The sequence below is a fragment of the Dryobates pubescens genome, chromosome 10 (genome assembly GCF_014839835.1).
Source record: "Dryobates pubescens isolate bDryPub1 chromosome 10, bDryPub1.pri, whole genome shotgun sequence".
Classification (NCBI taxonomy): Eukaryota; Metazoa; Chordata; class Aves; order Piciformes; family Picidae; genus Dryobates; species Dryobates pubescens.
In genome coordinates, this window is record NC_071621.1 from 11,752,658 (window position 1) to 11,768,556 (window position 15,899).

At 40.9% G+C, this 15,899-nt stretch overlaps 1 protein-coding gene across 1 annotated transcript in view; it reads left to right on the plus strand.

The window, feature by feature from the left end:
- Positions 1-15,899, plus strand: part of TENM4 (teneurin transmembrane protein 4) — a 901,855-nt gene that overhangs the window by 287,345 nt on the left and 598,611 nt on the right. Inside the window, exon 3 of the mRNA XM_054164697.1 lies at positions 2,241-2,383. The gene's annotated coding sequence lies outside the window, so the exon portion shown is untranslated. The remainder of the gene's footprint in view (positions 1-2,240; positions 2,384-15,899) is intronic.

A 15,899-nucleotide genomic window follows, 5' to 3' on the forward strand; every position in this document is an offset into this window, starting at 1 on the left:
ACTGAAACCCATTTATGTCAGCTCCTAGCAATCAAAACATAATGGCTTTTTGGAATTGCCATTGCTTTATATTTTACCAAGAAGTAAGAATATTAATTAAGGAACAAAAAAACCAGTGAGCTCTAATATAGCATGCATGCATGTGCATAAATGGGGAACAACATGGAAGTGCTGACTTCTGTGAATACAACCCTTTCCTTGAAGCAGTATTTTTGGGTGGTGAGCTGGCACCGTATAAGGGGAGCAGCTATGGTGAGGCGTGGATTTCAGAGCCCTGTTGTCAATGTATAAATTGAGATTTAGTTTTATAATAAACTTTGATATGTTTGAGGTGCCTGGAGACATTTGAGATGCCCAGACTTATTTAAGAGATTGGCAGAGAAGATGCAGGGTCTGCAGGAAACCCATTTCTCTCTGGATGACTTCTGAGGGACAGTCAGGACATTTCTAGGACATTTCTAGTGACATTCTAGGGCATTTCTAGTGACACTGGGCAGTTTTGTGTGGACATCTGAGCTGGGCTGTTTCTTACATCAGCAGTCACAATCTTTCAAGTTATTTTTTACAACACTGAGGGGAATGATGATTGTGACCTATCAGAAGCTATTGGCCTTTAGTAAGATTGTATGCTGGCTCATTTTCACTGCTGTGCCACATATTACACCGATGAATGTCATCACCAACTGAGTGACACTACCCAAACATGTTTCACAGTAAACTTAAACTTATATATATTTAAGTATCTACAAAACTAAGAGTTGTGTTCAAGTCCCCATTAAATGCTGAGCTGCTAAAAAGTTGTTCAGGACATTGCCAAACTACCTTGAAGAATGGTGTCAGACCTTGGGGGGGGTGGGGTGGGGATAGGGGAATGAGGTGGGGAGGGTTCTCTCCTTAGATTTCTTTTAAAAGATTGTAAAGATGACAACATTTGAGTGCTGTCTTAAATTAAGCAAGTATGCTTACCACCAGCATTAAGCATGAAATCTAGAAAAAAAGAAAAAACAATTGATGTTAGAAGGTTTGTCCCAATTGTTGTTAGAAGGTTTCTCCAGGTTTAAATGTGTGTTGACAGGTCTGATTTCATTCTTAGCTTGAAGCACCTCACATGTGTTGTAAAATTGCTCATTATCCAGGCTTTGAGACCACATCCCAACTGTGAAGCTACCCATGGATGGTAGCATGCCATATATATATGTATATATATCTTGGGTAGGAACAAGCCTGGAACATGCCATAACTCTGTTCTGGTTGCCAAAGTTCCTGAGGAAATCAAAGCATGAGAAAGACACCTTGGGCATGGATGTCCTATAGACATGAAGACATCCATTTCTCTGCATCAATACAGACATAAAGGCCTATGCCTGGGGAGAACATGCTTCTGATGTACATACATACAACATCAGGTTGAAAGGGGCTCTGAGCAACCTGGTTGTCCTGGTTTGAAGCCAGTCAGATCCTCTGTTGCCCCAAGAGGGACAACAGAATGACACACAAATGGATTGCAAAGTGATGGAAAGTTTAAATAGAAAAGCAATTAGTGTTTTACAGAAACTACAAAGCTTAGTAGCAAAGAATCCCAAAGAATACAGAGTCCCTTACAGCACACCCAAAAGCCACCCAACACTTCCTTTTTCCCCACCTGAGGGTATACCCAAAACCCGCAGGGCACTTTCTTCCCCCCACTGCTAGGCTAGTCCCAGGCTGTCCAGGTCAATATGCCCCCCTGCCTTCTCCTCTTGGCATTAGGCCTAGACAGGCCTAAGATGCCTTGAGATACTCCCCCATTGCTACCTGACAGAGCATCTCCCATGGGAGCAGAGAGGAAAGAAAGGAAGAGAATGACTTTGCAGATGGATTTATAGGATGCAGGATTTATGGGTATGAAATACGCTGTTTCCTATGTCCACCTTATTGGGTTGGACACTCAGGACACCGGATGTGTAACTCATGTGACAGTAACAGGAGGCACCCAGCCTAAACTGCCACAATGATTTAGTTTAAGATGTCCCTGCCCATAGGAGGATGTTTGGAACTAGGTGATTTTTAAGGTCCATTCCAACTCAGACTATATGATTCTATAATTATGGGATTTTACTTCAGTCACAGATAGGGGGAGTCTGGGTCTTTGAACTTACAAAGAATCCTACATGGACAATCTTGAAAGATGCCATGCAAACAACCTTCACAAATGCAATCTAGTCTATTCTGACACCCAACACCTGGCTCCTTTTCTGTAGTGAGAATGGCTGGACCATTGCAGTGGCGCACTGATTTTTCTGGATGGTGAACACAAAAAGGGAGTTGAGAAGAGACCACCCGAGTTGTTCTGACCCATGACTTGAGTGCTTTCTATTCTTAGACAGATGAGGATCTGAAATATGTAAGTACACTAGTATTGTTTTTTTTAGATGTATTTACAAAAATGAGAGGAAAAACCCTAAACCTCTTAATCTATAATCTATCATGGGTGTGGGCTTTATATATTCATCATTTTCTTGATGTGTGTTTATACTTAAGTAGAGTTGATGAATCAAGCTATTCACTGTGATATTTTAACAGATTGTTATTTGTTTCTTATGTTTCTTTATAGAAATGAAAACAGCAAAAAGCATGAAATTATATTTGCAGTGTCATTTTGCACTTATAATCTAATAAGTAGTGATCCCTTGGAAAATCCTTTTTTAAAAATAGAAATATATGTTGTTAACAAGAGATTTGACTAAAGTGATTGAATCAAGATGAGAAATGATCCTAGGTTCCTGAAGCTTGGACAAATGACATTATCAGTGTCAACATGCTGTTCTGGAAGTTCATTTGAAGTATAAGAAATCACCTAAATATGATTTCATGGCAGCTCATACACTAATTAGCATAATTTGCTCTCTACTACAGAGCCTCCAGTCTCTGTATTTCACCAGCATATTCAATTTATCAAATACCCACCAAAACTCATCCAACAAATATGAACTCTACAATTTTATCTTGACTTCCACCAAGGCTTTTGCTGAATGAGCATAACCATGACTGATTTTACAGTATCATATGGATCTACTCCTTCTGACTCTTCTAATGATTTTGTTTAAGGTGTCTTTTAGAGCTGTGTTATCTCCTATGAAATATTATTTGTGTTTAACAAATTATAAATGTCAAGCACATGTCCTGGTTTTGCTGAGACAGAATCCCAGGCCACCCATGGGCTGAAGGCCATTAGCAGTTCTGAGTCAACCAGGACAGCTCTCGTGAGTTGGCTACAGGTGTATCCCAGATCACTAGTACCACATTCAGTGTAAAGAGAGAAGTTTGTTGACTGGAGAGGATCTTATTGCTTGAGCTTCTTGCTTGGGCTCCTCCTCCACATTTCCCTCTTCTGCTCTTGAGGATTGCATTCTTGTATATATTATGACTGCTGAACCTTTGCTAGGCTGAGTATAACGTCATATGCTTTGTATCAGCATTGGTATTAGTGTGGCTATTTTGTTTTTCATTTCAACTTATGGGCCTTTTCTCATTTTCCTAATCCCCCTTCTCTACTGGGGAGGAGTCATCAGGTGATAGAGAAACTGCTGAAGTTTAGCTCCAGATATGGGTTAAACATAGGCACCACAGAATACTGTATCTTAGTTTCACAAAGGAGTGCACATCCCAAAGTATTTTAAAAATGAGAAAAGAAAACAAATAGAAATTTGAAATGTTCTTTAAGTTCTATATATATCATGGCTTTAATTAGCCATAAGTAAACATTTAGAAACATAAGTAAGTTTATTTCTACAGCTTCAAGTCAAGGATCTCTGCTCTTCAAAGTACAGAAACAAATCAACAAAAGCTATCATGACCTGACATGAAAGGACAAGGTGAAGAGTCCTATGACATTTCTAGTTTTGAAATGGGTGTGTTGATTCTCCTTTGATTTCAAACAACAAGCATATGCTTGTGTTCCTCCCTCAGTCCAGGCTATAATTACTTATTTCAGATTACTATGTTTATATAGTAATGAGACCAGACTGAATTCTCTGCTGCTTTGGGCAAATTCTTGAAAAATATACCTCATAACATTGACAGGCAGATTGTTCTTGATGTGTCTTTATTAAAACAAATGTATTTTAAGCACTGTTTAGATTTCTGACTGCAGCTGACTGATTCAATAGAGATTGGTATAGCAATAATGCCGTTGTATCAAGCCTCTTTTCTCTTTCTTTTGGGGATTCCCAGAGATATTTTAATAAAAGAAACTATGGCCTAGGCCTCTCCACTGTGTTAAAGGGAGAAAACAAGATGTTTTTTCAGAACAAACAAAATATGTGATGAGGCAATAGTAGAGCACTCAGATTACCGCTTGGAGGCTTTTCTTTTCTGGAAGAAAAGTGAACAGGTGGATATTGTATCAGAATCACACATATGCAAAAGATGTTGATGGCATCATTAAATATCTGCATAGCTCCAGAAAGGACCTTTTTTACCAGAATTTGATTAGGCACTATTAAAAGGTCTCATTTCTGGAAGAAAAAGGTCTTCCTAAGTCTCAGGACTTCCTTAAAAACAGGAATAAAGACTCAAATGTCATAATTTGTTTGGGTTTGACTTTTTTCCACCCCCCCCAGAGGCTTAATCTAGAATTTTTGATAGCTACAGGAACAAGCAAAGATTGTATTCAAAATTGATATTGTGCTGAGGGTGACCATTACCTGTCAGATATATTGCATGTACCCTGCTGTGTGTGAGGTGTGATATCTTTATACAATAGATCCAGTCAAGGTTAAAAAAAAATCTGTGAAAGTATTCTAATATCTGATTGTCCATGGTTAAAACATACAGTGTTAATATACTGTTCTAGCAAATGAAGGCAAAGGACATAAATTGAAGGGTTATTCCCAAAGTAATTCAGCAGTTCAAAGACATTAATCAGTACTACATATCTCCTGGAAAAGAGTGAAGGGGGATCTATTCATCTTGGTTCCCCATGGTTACTATCTGATAGTAAATTGCATCCATCACTACCCGTATGGGGGACACTGACAACTGGGGGGAATTTGAGCTATCTGAACCATGCATCTCCTTATGTGGCACTAGGATGGAGATTTAAATTTGATATAGGAATTGGTTTATAACCTTACAGAAATGCACAAGAGTAATAAATGGACCTTATCAGTACATCTGGTCAGTTTTGAGTTCCTGCACAAATACTGCCACATAAGGATCTTCTCTGAGGTACTTGGATATTGGTGTGATCAGCCTGGTAGACAGATCCCTGCACTGGGGAAGCAAGGTCGGTGCTCCTGGGATAATAGCACACAGAGATTCAATAGTAATATTTCATCAAGTGATGTCTGCAGAGCACTTTAAAATCCTTATGTGAACAACAAAGGATGCTATATGTATAGAGTGGGAAAGGCTGACATTTCTACAGTGCATTTAATTAACAGAATTCCATGCAAGCCTGGACTTCATAAGAAAAATAATCTTGATTGCACACTGGGCTAGTTGAGCTTCCATGATAAATACACAGGGAACCCCTGTAAGTCATCTACTGAATCAAGGTTATTATTTTCCTGGTGCCCTGTCCTCAAAAACCCTACAAAAGTGAAATCTGTTTTGCTGACTACAAGTAGGGGGCTGATGGACACAAGAAACAACAGCAGTAATTGATCATTTTCATGAACTGTGCTTCTCAAGCTGTTGGAGCTCTTCAAATAGCTGAATTTCAGTGAGGAGACAGAATATGTCTGTGTAAAGATATTTTCCCCAACCCAGTACAAACACTGTTCATGGAAAATGTTGTGGTTCCTTTTCTTAAGGGTTGGCCAAATGAGCACTAGTAGCACATTACTTCAAGGTATCCAGACTGCAAAATTAGCACACCACAAAACAAAGCCACTTCTTACTCCTTGTCAGGATTCACTCCTATTGTTTTTATGAGAAAGGAACACAAGAGATGATCAGAAATGATCACCCAACCATGACCTTAGTTCACATGAGGTATCCACATAATTTATTGCCACCATGATCACATTTTGCTTTTGGATCTCACTCTGCAGAAGAAAATTAAGGGAAGTGATGTGTCCTACTGTGGACACCATAGGGCTGAGAGATGGTAATCTTACATCTACTCTGGATTTACAGTGGTTTGATAGCTATATCAACCTATCTTGCCCACATATGCAATGAAATCTAGCAAATATTCATAAAGGGCATTTGGATAAATAGAACAAATGTATTCCTTTGTAGTTGCATATTTCCATTATAACTTTTCCATCCTTAATGGTACACTTCTTTTCCGTAAAGTGTGTCCAGGATGGGAATAGGTGACATATTCAGACCCTTGAGGCCTCCACTGTATAAATCAATTTCTAATGCTCCATCCTTTAGTTGCAAATATTGAAGTACACTGTCTGTTTCACCAGACATAGATCAGTTCTGGAGTGCATGGCTAGGACTGCTGCTTGATAGTTTATAGAAAGATTTGGGAAAGACATAGACTATCACAAAACTAGGAAATAAAACTGATTCTGTTTTAGAGGTGGGACAAGAAAAAATGTATTTGTTGATGTACACAGTAATTTTGTTCCTCAGATATAAGCTTGTTGGGATAACTATGTTAAGTGAAGTAAGGCATAAAGCTCTTCTAGAACACAAAACTATCTTTGAAAATTGAGTATAACGGAATTAGCAAGGCTGCCACAGTGGTAGCTTCCAGTTTGAAGTCACTAACGTTGCCATTCTGTGAGAGAATAAATTGTATGATAGGTGTAAAGTGGTTAAAAATACCCTGCCAAACATTTTCCACTTGAGCAGATGTTATAAGAGGTACAAAAAAGATGGTTAATCTTCATCCTTCGTGACTTTCAAATAGTGGGACAAGTTCTTGAATCACCTCATCTAAATAGATGTGTTTTTGAAATGAAGGTTTCACTGCAGATCTCCAAAGGGCCTGGTCAAACATGAATTATTGTTGTGATTTTAGAAATGATAAATCTGGGAAGTAAGTCATTGTCATTATCCAAAGGCATCTCCATAGCTACATGTCTTAGTGGCACAAGGAGTTTTTCTGTTTAGTTACTTCCCAGGGGGAAGGACAAGTCCACTTTCTCTGTCAGCTCTTGGAAACAGTGGGAGGATAGGTCAGCTGAATTTGCTAACACCCATATTTATCTTCAGCTGAAATTTTCTTTCTTTACCTCATCACTTTTACAGTGGAGATTTAGCACCGTGTGTTCTGAGCTAGATATCCCTATGCAAAGAACTGGGGTGAGATTCCTGTCTGGAGACTTTTACACCCCTGTAAGTTTCCTTCATATGCAATGCCATTGAAGTCACTTGGCATGAATGGCAAAGTGAACTGTTATCAGCCACTTCAGAATATCCCTGCTAAGGAGGAGGTTAATCCTTCTGCGTCCTCAATTCAGGTTGTTCATAACGGCAATAAGATGAACACCACAGACAAATCCAAACTGCCTGTGGGGTCAAGATACAGGCCAAGTGGCTTCTTCCAGTCTTGATTTTTTTCTTTTTCACACTGCACTGTGATTTCTTTCAATCCAAGTCAGACTGTCAGCCAAGAGATAGACTGTACAGACAACACTGACGTACTCATTTGGATTCTCCTACAATCTACTCCCACCTTTCTTGTCTCCACTCAGTCCCATTCATTTTTGCCTTCTTACTACATTCCTTTATTCCTTCATACTTTTCCTACCCATGGCATAAACAGAGGAAGAACATTTTTCTGCCTGTCTCATCATTTATGTACTACAAGAAGGCAGGATTATAGGTGGAAATCAACAGTGTTGTGTTTCATAGGTGAGGTTTGAGAAGAAAGCTCCGTAATATCTATTATCTCTGCTGCATTGAGCCAGAATAGCAATTTCAGGCTCTTTACCCTTCACAACAGTAGGATTCTGATAGTCAGATTTTACTGAATTTGGATCTAGATAGACAGACTGGTCTTCCCTCAGCCTCCTTCTCAAGAGAACTGCACTTGTGTTGTTCTCTCTCTATCTAGATTTGTGCCAGTTTTGGTGGCTTCAACTACTGTGGCTGCATGAGATGCTCCTTGAAAAGTTTTCTGCTGCCTCTTCAAATCCATGCCTGCTACATGAGTCCCAGGTCACCATATTTAGTGAAAAATCCACAAACTTGGCGTGAAGGGTGTTTGTGCTAAAGAATTGCCTGACTGGCAATTTCTGAAGCAATTTCCATTGCACTTTGGCCTTCAGATGATAAGAATGATTTGAAGCTTCATGCCATTAGAAATAGTTAAGGAAGTTTCCACAGTGAGAAGCCTCAGTGTGAAGTTTGCAAAATAGATTTTAAAGCAGTCTTCTGAGGACTTCTTTCCCACACCTGTGTGGCCTAGATAGCACATTCCTCAGTGTATCAGCAGATAAAGCAATTATGTATTTTAAGCTGGTCCTTAAAAATACACCCAGCCCTGTACAAATACCTTTACTCTTTGCATATAATAAGGATTCAAGACCTTTCCACCTGCCTCTTATCTTCCTGCTGCAGATAGGGCAAGTAGGAAAAAGGCCTCCTGCCATGAGAAGGTGAACTCTGAATTTGGTACGTGATCTGCCGGACAGGAACAGTTAACTCCTCTGAATGCATTCTCTTCAATAGAGATGGCTTTTAAAAAGAGAATTTAATGAAATGCAGTGTCCTTTTCATAAAATAGTTGAAGGAAGCCTTGTTCAATAGCACTTGTCAATCAATCTTTTGTTATTGTTATTTTTTTTCTTCCCCCACCCCGTCCCCTTTTTTTAATTGGCATCTGCCTGGAAGGATGCAACAAATTCCAAGCAGGTTTCTTAACTAGGATGTTGTGGAACTATTTGTCTTCGTCCAGAGAGGGAAAGAGACTCAATTCTTTTGAATATTCCCATGTTATGAAATTAGAGGCACAAATGAGGCCAAAATATCAACAGCAAGGCTATTTATTAACGAAATAAAGTGGATGGACGAGAAGGAGAGAGAGAAGAGGGAGAGAGAAGAGGAAAGGAATCATATTACCACACCCCTCACCCCCCAAGACAATTTGGGTCTGTGGTGGAAGGCTGCTGCAGCTTTGGCGTGGAGGAGAGGCCATCCTTGTTGGCTGTGCTGTCCTCCACTGGCAGAGGTGAGGGAGAGACCCCAAAGTCAAAGTCCAAGTCCAAGCCCTTCTCTGAGCAGCCTCTTCAGCTCCATGAGTTGCAGCAGGCAGAACTTGGCACACAGAGAGAGGGTTCCTCCTGGTCTGCTGCCTCCAGGCTACATGGTGATGTCTTTTTCTCCTGTGTCTGTCCTTTTCACTCCTGGTATTCTCTTCATTTTCCTTCAGAGCAGCATTGCCCCAGTCTTTTCCTGCTCACAAGCCAGTAGTTGCTCAGATCTTTTATACAGTTTTTTAGGGATGTGTCTGGGTGGTGAATATGTGTATTCCAGAGAATATCAATAGCAGTGGCCTCTGTCCATTATTTCCAGGGCAGCTGCAGTCTGGTGAGCAATCTTTATCCTTTGCATCATCCTCCCTTTCCAGGGTGGCTGATGATCTTGTCTATGCACATTCCAGAGAGTCGTTATCCAGTGGCATGTACCCAATGCACATCAGCTATTGTCTGAGCAAGGAGCAAAGGTGATTTTATCTTTGTTGAATCACATCAAGAGAGACAAGATTTAGTCTCTCACACTATTCTTTTTCAATCCTTGAATTTCTCTGCTGATAATATAGACTTTGTAATTTATGTATGTGTAATAGGTGCAAGGGGCAAAAGCAGGAGAAAAGCTTTAAAAAGCATATGCAAAAAAACCCTTGGGAATATATTTTGAAATAATATTTACCTTATTAATATTAAATTGTCAAAATATGCAAGATTCTGCAAGCTCTAAAATCTTCAGGCAATTAGTTTAGCATTTCTCTAGAATAAGTCCAAACTCAAAATAAGTGGATATTTAACCTCTGAACATTTGCTGTTCTCTTTCTGTTAAATAGTTAAGGTATTACTAACAGTTTTCAAGGATTCAGTAAGGATAAGGAATTCACTCAGTGGTCGCATCCAGTGCGTGGTCTTCAATGGCTTGAAGTCCAGATGGAGAGCAGTGACATCACATTCTGGGCTTCATCTCACATCCTGGGCTGCAACAAGAGATGCACAGCCAGCAGGTTGAGGGAGGTGATTCTCCCCCTCTACTCCACTCTGGTGAGACCCCACCTGGAGTACTGTGTCCAGTTCTGGAGCCTCTGTTACAGGAAGGATCTGGACATGCTCCAGCATGTCCAGAGGAGAGCCACTAGTATGATCAGAGGGCTGGAGCTCCTCTCCTATAAGGACAGACTGAAGGAGTTGGGGCTGTTCTGTCTGGAGAAGAGAAGGCTCCAAGGAGACCTAATTGTGGCCTTCCAGTATATTAAAGGTACCTACAAGAAAGCTGGAAAGGGACTTTTTAGGGTGTCAGGGAACGACAGGACTAGGGGGAATGGAAAAATTTAGGAATGGGTGGATTCAGATTGGAAGTTAGGAAGAAGTTCTTCCCCATGGGGATGGTGAGACACTGGAACAGGTTGCCCAAGGAGGTGGTAGAAGCCTCATCCTTGGAGGTTTTTAAGGCCAGGCTGGATGTGGCTCTGGGCAATCTGGTGTAGTGTGAGGTGTTCCTTCCCATGACAGGGGAGTTGGAAGTAGATGATCCTTGAGGTCCCTTCCAACCCTAACAATTCTATGATTCTATGACAAGTGGTGTCCCTCAGGGGTCTGCACTGGGACCTGTACTGTTTAATATTTTTATCAATGGGAAAATTGAGTTTACTAGGAAGATTTAATCATGCAATTCATTAATAGGAAATATTTTTTGAAACTGCTGCTATTCAGGTTGCCTCTCTTGACTTCACATTCTTCTGGAATAGGTTGAACTCTGCTATTAGCTCTACAACACACAACTGAGAGCAAATACATCTGTCCCAGAGACAAGACTTGATGGTTTGCTCTGGAAGCATAATGAACTCATACTGAATTTTCATTTATTCAGTATCTGCTATCTGTATCACTTTACTTGTGTTTAATCTTTAACAAAGCTGCTTATTACTGCTCTTAATCCAAATTCAGTGGGATTGAGGACCTGGACAAACTGGAGAGGTGAGCCTAGGTGAACCTCATGAGGTTCAACAAGAGCAAGTGCAGGGTTCTGCATCTGAGCCAGAACAGTTCTCACTATCATTACAGACTGGGGGATGAGGAGTTAGAAAGCAGCCCCGTGGAAAAGGGTTTGGGGGTGCTGATGGATGAGAAACTGGACATGAGCAGACAGTGTGAGCTTGCAGCACAGAAGGCAAATCACATCCTGCGCTGTATCAAAAGATGCATTGCCAGCAGATCCCAGCGCTGATTCTACCACTTTACTCTGCTTTGGTGAGACCTCACCTGGAGTACTGTGTCCAGCTCTAGAGTCTTCAGTCTAGGAAGGACATGGACCTGATGGAGCAGGTCCAGAGGAGAGCCATGAAAATGGTGAGAGGGCCAGAGTACCTCTGCTACAAGGACAGGCAGAGGGAACTGGGGTTGTTCAGCCTGGAGAAGAGGAGGCTCCAGGGAGCCTTCCAGTACCTCAAGAGGGCCTACAAGGATGGAGACAGGCTGTTTACAAAGGCCTGTAGTGATAGGATAACAGGCAACAGCTTCAAACTAGAGAAGAGCAGATTTAGATTGGATGTTAGGAACAAGGGTGGTGAAACACTGGAACAGGTTGCCAGGGGAGGCAGTTGGAGCCCGATCCCTGGAGATATTCAAAGTGGGGCTTAACAGGGCTCTGGGCAGCCTGATCTAGTTACTGTTCAGGAAGTTGACTAGATGACCTTCAGAGGTCTCTTCCAACCCAGACCATTCTATGATTCTATGATTTCCATTTCACTGTATTATGAAATACCAAGCTACTTTACATTTTCTGGTGTTCCTGTAAAGAAGTCTACTGCATTTATTATTTTTATTTTCTCATATTGGTTATACTTCATCATACTCAGTTAACCTCATACTACTACATAGCTGGTTTTAGCTGCTACTTAGAATCATTGCTACACAACTTAAATAGGAATTTATATAGATTCAGCATAAGTACATCAAGCAGGCTGTTAGAATCAGAATTGTTTTGGTTGGAAAAGACCTTTAGGACCATTGAGCCCAACCATTACCTGATTCTAACAAGTCTGGTGCTAAATCATGTCCCTTAGCATCACATCTCTGTGTCTTTGAAACACCTTCAGGGATGGTGATTCAACTACCTCCCTGGGGGAGCCTCTTCCAGTGAAGAATTTGCTGCTAATATCAAACCTAAACTTCCCTTGTGCAATTTGAGGCCATTTTCTCTAGTTTTATCTCTTCTTACTAGGGAGGACAAACCAACACCCACTTTGCTAGAATCTCCTTTCAGGTAGTTGTTAAGAGTGAGAGGTTCTCCCCTTAGCCTCTATTTCTCCACACTAAACAACCCCAGTGACCTCAACTGCTCCTCATGACCTGTTCTCCAGACCCTCCACTAGCTTTGTTACTGTAACAGCAGGTGAGAGCACATGTATGTCCAAAGGATTGCTGAGCATCTTCTCTGCCAGAGTAATTATTATGCAAACAAAAATAATCTCCTTAACAGCTTGTGCAACAGTATATCTTGTGATGGCATTTTCTATCGATAGTCATGCTGAGATAGACAGAATCATTTTAAATTCAAACATTACAGCCTGCTAGATTAATAACCCATACTTATGAAACAATAATAGCTGTGTTTTTTTAACTCAGGAGATTGAACACTGGTATTGAGCAGGTGTCTTTCTTCAGGATCTGCACAGTGATATACAGCATGTTGTTTGCTGTGATACTGATGTACAGGGAGCCAGACTGAAGGATGGGATCAGCCCACACAAAGCTGCATGTTTCTACTGCAATGTAGAGTTGCATATCAGAGCATGGACAGGTATTTTGCTTGGAGGTTTTTAGGTTCTGAGATCACAGGATGTTAGGGGTTGGAAAGAACCTCGGGAGATCATCAAGTCCAACCTTCCTGCCAGAGCAGGACTATGTAACAATATAACCTAGTCCAGGTCACACAGGAACATGTCCAGATGGGTCTTGAAAGTCTCCAGAGAAGGAGACTCCACAACCTCTATGGGAAGCCTGTTTCAGTGCTCTGTGACCCTTACATTAAAGAAGTTCCTCCTCGTGTTGAGGTTGAACTTCCTGTTCTGTAGTTTATATCCATTGCCCCTTGTCCTATCACAGGGCACAAATGAGAAGAGGCTGTCCCCTCCTTCTTGACACCCAGCCCTCAGATATTTATAGAACATTGATAAGATTGATGAGATCCCCTCTCAGTCTTCTCTTCTCCAGATTAATAGCCCCAGATGTCTCAGCCTTTCCTCATCAGGCAGTGCTCCAGTCCCTTAATCATCATAGCCCTCCATTGGACTCTCAAGTAGATCCCTGTCCCTCCTGACCTGGGGAGCCCAAAACTGGATTAAATATTCCAGGTGAGGTCTCACTAGGACAGAGTAGAGGGGGAGTGGAACCTCTCTCTATCTGCTGGACACAGTCTTCCTGATGAACCCTAGGATATTATTTGCCTTCCTGGCCATGGGGGCACATGCTGTCCATATTGTCTCTTATCCTTGTTTGTGAGGAGAGATGGGAATGAATGTAAAGTCTTCAGGTCTTTAAAAGATGCACACAAATACACACAAGCACATAGAAAAGCTTAATTTAATTGGTTTAAGCATGAGCATGTGGTCCTGGGCACACTGATCTAGTTGGAGGTGTCCCTGTACATTGCAAGGGGGTTGGACAAGATGATCTCTGAGAGTCTGTCCCAACCCAATGCAATCTGTGAATCTGTGAGCAGAGGTGGTTAATTAAGCATTATCAGATTCTATTTAGCTCAGGAGGGTCATGAAAGTAGAAATTTCTCAGTGAAAAAAATCTGTCTTCAATTCAAAGTTTGTGAAAAATGTTTTTAAAAACCAAAATAATTTGGTTTCTCACTTTTTTTCTGAACACTTTTTTCTAGCAATTGCTTCACATATTTAACTCTTCAATACTAAGCTGGAGTTGAGACTGGTGTGGCCACAGTGCCCATAATAATTTCTGCTAATTTTTAGAATTTATAAAAAAATCATATTCATTGAACAATTTTGATTAGAGAAGATGTTTAAGATTATTGAAGCCAACTTCATAGATTAAATAGGACAATGTCTAATTAAAACCAGTGTTAGTTCATCATGACTGAGAGATTCTCTTTACTTCAAAGGTGTGATTCTCCCATTGTACCACTGCAGGTAAAAGCATCCATCTCTTCCTACTAGAAATAGTTCACATCTAGCATACAAACTCCTTATATCACTGTTCTTCCCTTGTTGTAAAGGGAACAAAGTGCAGAGAGTTGTCTTTTCCAACCTGGTTAATTCTGTATTCTGTACTTTCAAATGAGTTCAATTGAGAACTGGATTCTCTATAAGCATAGCCATATGTAAAACTAATTGTGCTCAGAATTGCTCTAGGGATGTAAGTAAAGAAATGTGGTCTCGGTCTTGTAAAAGTCTGAAACAAAGGTTCTGCATGGTGCAGGAAAGCAGTGATGGGTATACAGTGATGGCATCTCACCAGGGAGCCTCAGCTCCACATCCCTTTTATAATAATCTAAACCCACAACTTTCTGATTGTTAAAGAAAAAAAAAAGGCTGGGATTCAGGATGAATATGTGGGCTGCAGTGGAACACCACTGTCTCTGGAGGTCTTCCAGAAGACCCCCAGAGAGACTGAGATGCTTTTAGCAAGACAACATCTTTCATCACAGAAATACATATAGCCACATGCCTTTTCTGCTGTTAAAGACATCTCTACATAGCTATGTCTAAAAGACAGAGCGGCCTTGGGATGTCATTGGTTGTAAACCATCACAAATCTGAATCTGAATTAGTATTTAATTGCATCAAACCACTGCCTGGCCAGGTCTGTCAGCAGGTTTAGTTTTATTTCATCAACCTTCATACGTTAGTATAATTGACATGCAGGGAAAAAAGGGAAAGGCACCATATCCCCAGCACTGCTGGCCACCATAGAATGAAGAACTGCAAGATCTGATTTTACAAAATAAAAGATGAAAAAATATTTTACACTAGAAATGCAGCTCTTGCAGCTCTCCCTTCTTCATTTGAGCAGGAGGAACAGAACAGAAAAGAAGGGTAAGAGGTGGCAGTGAGGAAACAAGAGAGACAGTAAGGAGATGATAGGTGCTCTGAAAGCCTGGTGGTGCAGGCCAAAGGAAAAAAGCAGATGAGTTTCTTCCCACATTCTGCAGCTGCATTTAATTAATAAATACCTGGATTATACCAAAATAAAGCAAAGGAGCACCTCCTTTCACCTTCTGTGGAACATGATCTTGTCAGTTAAACCCATGTACAGCCTGGCAGGTTCATGTTGCTGACCTCTTTTTCTCCCAGCCACTATCTAATCCCCACTCCTTGGAGCCAACATCATGCTCCTAAAGCTGCCCACGGCCCTTCACTTAAGAAGATATGGAACCAGTGCAACAGCACTGGTGATAGAATCTGGTCCCTGAGGAAATATTATTAACAAGGAGGATAGGTGTCCAGGCTGATGGCAGACTTGAAGAGGCACATGCATGCAGCCTGGGCACTCTTGATTTGCATTGCTGCCTCTTCATTCTCAAGTAAAAGCAATCTTGTTTGTCTTCTCTAACTTTGCCTTACACATGTACTAATGAGCAACAGGCCAACACAAGAGGAGAATATTGACAAATCAGATGCTGCAACATTATAGAGCAGAACCAAGTGGACTCTTTACTTGATCTTGTTATTCCAATCATGTCTTCATTTTGCACTGACAAATCAATTCTCAAAGGTGAACTGGTCTGGACAGGCATGAAAA